At 42.9% G+C, this 6,568-nt stretch overlaps 1 pseudogene; it reads left to right on the top strand.

The window, feature by feature from the left end:
- Positions 1-863: 863 nt before the first annotated feature.
- LOC116907107 lies at positions 864-1,395 on the top strand (annotated as a pseudogene).
- The last annotated feature ends 5,173 nt before the right edge of the window (positions 1,396-6,568 follow it).

The raw sequence follows: 6,568 nt of genomic DNA on the forward strand, positions 1-6,568 counted from the left end.
GCATGCTTTAGGAAGTCAGGGCAGCTGCTTAGCTGGGAGAGGCTGGGTACCTTGGAAGTAGGCTCATATCAACTTCTTAACCCACATGATATTGCTTTAAGATTGAAAAATATTAAACATTTTAATTTTTCCACCTGTAAGAAGCTTACATTTGGAGCTGTCTGTGCTTCGCAAAACACATTCTATTTCATACGTGTGTGACTTTACCCATATGTTAAATATATTAATATTTTAGGGGTACATTTTTCCACCTCCAAGACATATGATTTGGTGTTGATAATTTTGTAAAAAAAAATGTTAAAAATCTAATCACAAATATAAAGCTTAAGTTTTATTTGAAACTTCCCTGCTGCCTTCCTGTGTAAGCACTAAAAATTGTGGTAGGAATTTAATTCTATCCTGTCTACAGCTCTTCAGTTCCACATAGCACATGTGATGGAGGAGAGACCAGGAGACCAGAAAGACTGTCCAATATGAACTTATCTTGGTTGGCATATAAGAGTGGTTCTAAAAAATGTCCATGTTCTAAGCTGGCATAGTCTGTCCCAGAGAAACAACCTTAATTATTTCTTGTTTACAGACAGGTTTCAAGTCCCTGCTGAAATATGTCATTTGCACTGGAGTCTTTTTTTAAAATTTGTTAAAGTATATTTACTGCCTAGCATAATCAAACCTTTATTTAAGACTGGTTCCTTAGGATCACTACTTCAGCCGTGGTTTAAAAGTGGCAGGGTCGGGCGGAGGCTGTGGCGATGGCGGCAGCGGCAGCAGCGGGGGCTGGGTCGGGTCCCGACCGGAGGGCCGCGGCGTCTGAGGTGGAGGCGGAGGGAGGCGGCCGCTGCGGCGGCGGCGGAGCAGGAAAGATGGCGGCGGCCGTCCTGCTGAGAGTGTCCCTGCCAAGGTGGGAACGGGTGGCCCAGTATGCAGTGTGCGCCGCCGGGATCCTGCTCTCCATCTACGCCTACCACGTGGAGCGGGAGAAGGAGAGGGACCCAGAGCACCCAGCCCTCTGCGACCTGGAGCCCTGGGTGAAGTGCTCCGCCGCCCTGGCCTCCAGATGGGGTCGAGGATTTGGTCTTTTGGGTTCCATTTTTGGGAAAAGATGGTGTATTAAACCAGCCAAACAGTGTCTTTGGACTTATATTTTGTATACTACAGTTATTACTTGGCATGACAGCCAGCGCAGTTGCAGCTCTGGTCCTCATGACCTCCTCCATCGTGTCTGTGGTGGGGATCTTTGTACCTGGCCTACATTCTGTACTTTGTGCTGAAGGAGTTTTGCATCATCTGCGTCACCACATATCATCCTCACCACGTCTCCTCCTCATCAACTACAAACGACTGGTTTACTTGAATGAGGCCCGGAAGCGACAGCTGCAGCCTAAGGAAGACTGACAGCCAGGGATCTCCACCCAACCGTCTCCAACACTTCTTTCATTAAGTTTATTTTGCAAGTTTTTTTTTTTTTTAATTCACAACAGACACTATCCCTGAGAATCTTAAACTGAATTTTTTTTTAAATATTGAAAATTAGAAGGGGTCCTAATCGCTTCTCGGCCTTTTGGCTAAGATCAAGTGTAGAAGGGGCCCTAGCTATTTCCTCTGTCAGTCTTCATTTTAAATCTGGATACAAATAAAGGATACACCCAGCCAATCAAAGACAAGCTTTACCTTTACCTTGAAGATGTCTCTGAGATAATAAAATGTAGCCCTAGCCCCCGGTCCTCAACCGTAAAGTGAGCAGCCATTGCTAGTAATTCTTTAATGTGTATAAATTCAATTTCAGGTATAACAAAATGTGATCATGAACATGAAAATATTTGAGAATAGATATTGTATTAAATATTGCGATGTTTACAATAGGTAATATGTTTTTAGCCGATGGATTTAAACCTGTAGATTCAATTAGAGTCCATTCGTGTGATATTTGTAAATAAAGGTAGAAACATTGGATCCACCCCTGCAGAGCTCACTGTACAGATTAGTTGAAGAGTAGCGAGGGACTGTCAGCACACCGGGACGGATAAACAGTGGAGGGAGTAGACGCAGACAGAACATCTTGGGAAACGTGCTGACAGCCCTGGTGCAGTGTTGACAGCAGAAACAGGAGGGTGGTTGGTTCCCTTTCCATCTCCTACTCTGAGAGGAAGAAACTAAGTCTGAACATCCAAGTCAAGCTTGACTAGTCAGAACTGGATGGATCGGGACTTTACGGAATGTCATGTGACTAGACCTTTTAATTCCAAGGCTCTCAGGACACTGACCGTAGGAAGTGGATGTAGTCTTTGGAGAAAAACTGAAACCACTATGGCATTTCTGGGCAAAGCCTCTTACACTGTAGCTCACCTCAGTAGAGGCGTGTTCCCTCGCTTCCGGTCCCAGTGAGCTCAGCAGTATTAGACTGAAGCTGCCACAAGCCAAGTGCTCTGAGGTCGGTCCAGAGTGTCTCCCCTTGTCCTTCCTTCTTGCACTAAGGATTGTCAGTAAGTGATTCAGAATCACATACTGAATTTATAAACCTTGGGGCTGTCGTGAGGAACCGTTTGCTGACTCAGAAGAAACACAACACCTAGAAAGATCTGGAAGAGAAATGTGGAAACTTTGTCCCACTCCGGTAGCCACACAGAAGCAGTGAGAAGAAACCCAGAGGTGATCTGAATAAACCCTGATGGCATAGCGACTGTGTTTCTCTGGTTAGCATCTTAAAGGAGATGTTAAAAGTGCCTTCTGTCTTAAATCTCAAACCAAATTATTCTGTGTGTTGAACTGGGGCAGAAGTACCCCTCCTTTCCTTCCTCACCGCGAAGCAGAGCACTTGCATTCTACCAGAAGGGTCTGTGCGGCCACTGTATTCCTCGGGTTGAAAAGTGGCAGTGTTTTGTTTATGATTCGGTTAATATGTTAAAAATAGGAAACTAGACAGCAAATTCTGAGACCGCATTTGTGGGGTAGTTTAAGACCTTCAGTTGTCACTGATGTACCATAGAATTTCTGGCTGGGAAAGGTATACAATAAGAATTGTAAAGCCCTCTTATTTAGGAGGTTCTGACCAGTGTCTTAAAAGACAGCTCAATTCCGATTTCATCAAAGGTGTTTCCCCATGAATGTGAACATTTCCGTGACTATCTTACTGTGTACGCATTGCTATTGTCGTCTGAAGTAGTTAAAGGACATCTAGAAAGTACTGAATGGTATTTATGGTAAACCAAGTCCTCTTTGGAGAACTGTACAGTGAGGTCATTCATAGCCCTGTGTCCAGGTCTTCCAAGGCAGTGGAATGACTAATAGCTGACTTCTGCTACTTACATATCAAGGCTCTGCTAGACATGTCCCTTGGGTCCCAATCCCAAATGACCTGTTCTGCCTTTTGTCACTCAGCAGAGTGGCTTTAAAGCTTGTCTTGACATTACAGACGTCTCCAACCCTTACTCAAAATGTGCGAGGGTTCCATCCACCAGACCCTTCGAGGTTTCCCTTTGCTTTCCTAAGTCTTGGGAGTACCGCCATCATTGGTTGTTTGTTTGTTTGTTTGTTACATTCCTGTGACTTAATAGAATGAATGCCCCTTTCTCACTGAGAGTTAACAGGTGCTGTTGCAAAAACAGCATTTGCCGACCAGCGTGCTCTTGCATGACTGTGGTCCCATCACTTGGGATTTAGATGCAGGAGGATCAGGAATTCAAGGTCATCCTTGACTACATAGCAAAATAGAGACCAGCATTAGCTACAGGAGACCCTATCTTTTTGAAAAAAAAAAAATTTGTTTTTTTTTTTTTTTGCTAAAATATATGTTCTCCATAAGCGAGCCTGTTGTGTTTTATTTGGTAGTTTTGCCCTGAGGGAATTCAGGCTTCTCTCTGTACTTTCTATTAAACTTAGTGGAGTAGGGGAGAAAACACTGTGTTATAAAACCGCTAATATTGTTCTGACTATTTCAGACTGAGTATTTAAACACTGAAGAAGCAGGGTTTGGCCGGACCTGGTGACACACACTTGGCTGGCGGCCCAGCACTTGGGGAGCAGAGGCAGGAGGATCTCTGAGTTTTAGGCTGCCCTGGCCTAGATAGCTCCAGGACAGCCAGGGTTATATAGTGAAACCCTAGCTCAAAAAGCTGCCCACAGAATAATAATAAACACTGCTAGTTGGCTTACAGAAAATACAGAGGGGCAGGCTGGGGGAAAATGACTCCTACAGTAATTCTGTGCTTCATGGGTTTGAAGCAATCCTAACAAAGGAAGCCTCTCATTTCGTAGCGACAATATTTGAGGGAGTAAGAGAAGTTCTGGCTAGGGATGCTCCAGGGCCTGTGCTTGGCTTGTGGGATTTCCCTTCCTCCTTTCCCACAGCTAGTTTCTGTCAGGGAGGGTAACTTCTAGTACAACTCAGGTTTAACTGGTTACACTAGCTGTGTGCCAAGAATTATTTTTGTTCCATCTATGTAGCCTCTCCAGCTCTTCTGTTGTGGTTTTTGTTTTGTTTTGTTTTGTTTTTAAAGAGACACATGATCTTTCACTATAGCCTAGGCTATCCTAGAACGCACTACATAGCCCAGGCTGGCTTCAAACTTGACATTGCTCCTGTTTTAGCCTCCCAAGTGCTAGGATGAGTGGTTCAAATTCATTATGTATAAGGAATGGTGAAAAGCATTGAATTTTTTCATGTAAAGAGACAAGTTTTAGGGGCCAGGGAGGTGACTTAGCAGTTAGGAGCACTTGTCATTCTTGCAGAGGACCCAGGTTTGGCTCCAACCACCCAGGTCTGTTTGCAACTCCAGTTCCTGGGGATCTGACACCCTCTCCTGGCCCCTGAGGGCACTGCATGCATATGGTGTGTAGACAAACATGCAGGCAAAACACCCATGTACGTAGGAAAGTATTTCGTTTGGTACAAAAGATCCTTGTACCTGTGAGGTAAGATACAGAACAATAAAATTAATATTGTTGCTTTTTTGTTTTCTTTTATTTATAATTATATTCAAAAGACTAAAAGTGTAGCCAGGCATGGTAGCACATGCCTGTAATCCCAGTACTTGAGGAGTACAGGCAGGAAGACCAGAAGTTCAAGAGCAGTCTGGGCTATTTTGAGACTTTGTCTCTAGAAAAGACAAAGCTCAAACCACAGAGACTGCTCAGCAGTTCTTGCTAGGCCCCAGCTGGTACCACCAGTTGATTCTGATGGGCACTGGCAAGTGTGGTGGGTGACCTGACCTTCAGAGTCAGAAAAATGTCAGCAAAGTTCCCCACTGTCGTGCCCAGGAACCTGTCTGCAGCTGTGAACCTCACCCACTCCTGTTTCCTTCCAGTGTACATCTGTCAGTACACCCGCCCCTCTTCACCTTTTAGCATTTTCCTCAGTACATTCATGAATCCTAATTTTGTAAGAACGCTGAGTCAAAAGAGCAGAGTAGGATTCCAGGCAATATGACCAATCACCCCCTGCCCCTTCTAAACTAACTGGCCCAGGAGAGGTGAAGTGTTACAGGCTGTATTGAGCATGGGCTAGATAGTAGGTGTATGTGACCTGTGAAGTATGTTCCATCTAAAATATTACTCCTGCTTCCAAAGCTCCTGAGTAAACATTCGCGTAAAAAGGAGTTCACTGGGAAGATTCCCTCTTTAATATAGATAGAAATATTCTTCATCAGAGATTTAAGATACCATTTTGCTAACTGGTAAATAAAAACAGATATAAATAAGTAAGAATGTTTATTTGTTGCACATAACTTTTTTGGTATAAAATAAATGTAGACATTACCTGTGGGGGAAAAAGAGTGGCAGGGTCATGTATAGTAGTTAAAATTTGTTGGATTAAAGACTTCATAATGTAACTGAGTTATGTGAGCAGGACAAGGAGAGTTGGGTAGTTTATATGGTTGTTAAATCACTGTAGCTACTGTGCTTGGATAGTAGGGTACATTGAGGATGTGAGAGAACTGGAGGGAGTAATGTAAAAATGCTCCTCAACCCTGATTTTCCTGAACAATAAATCTGTAACATTGGTGTGAGAAAAACAATTTGTGGAAGTAACAGCAGAAAAATGAAAAATACAGAGAATATGTTGCAGGGCTGGAAGTTACTTAGCTCAGACGGCAAGTGAGGTTGAACACTTTGAGTACTTTATAAAAAAATCCTTCATACCATATGAAAATCATTTTCACATCAGCTACACTGAGGGCTTATAGAACATTACATTGGCTTGCCTGTGGGGACAGACTCAACTGGAATAATGTGGAAGTTTCACTCTAGATTCCATTCTCATCTATGAAGATAGCAATTTTCCCTATATGTTGCTATGGATACTGACATTGGATTATCAAGTTGATCTACTTTCTGATATATTTTGGTATCTGTTTGCTAGTGGTTTCAGTTCACTATAAAAATATAGCATTTCTGACACTTTTTTTTATAGCTATTGTCTTCCCTTATTAAATTCTGTTAACCTACTAGAGGCTATGTATAGATGTAATCTCTACTAACCAGAATGTAAAAGCTAAGTATCTGATTTGTAAACTAAGCCCATGTAGTTTCCATAAAAAGTAATCTAAAAATTACCGTCTATACTAATATT

Source organism: Rattus rattus, chromosome 8, assembly GCF_011064425.1.
Source record: "Rattus rattus isolate New Zealand chromosome 8, Rrattus_CSIRO_v1, whole genome shotgun sequence".
NCBI lineage: Eukaryota > Metazoa > Chordata > Mammalia > Rodentia > Muridae > Rattus > Rattus rattus.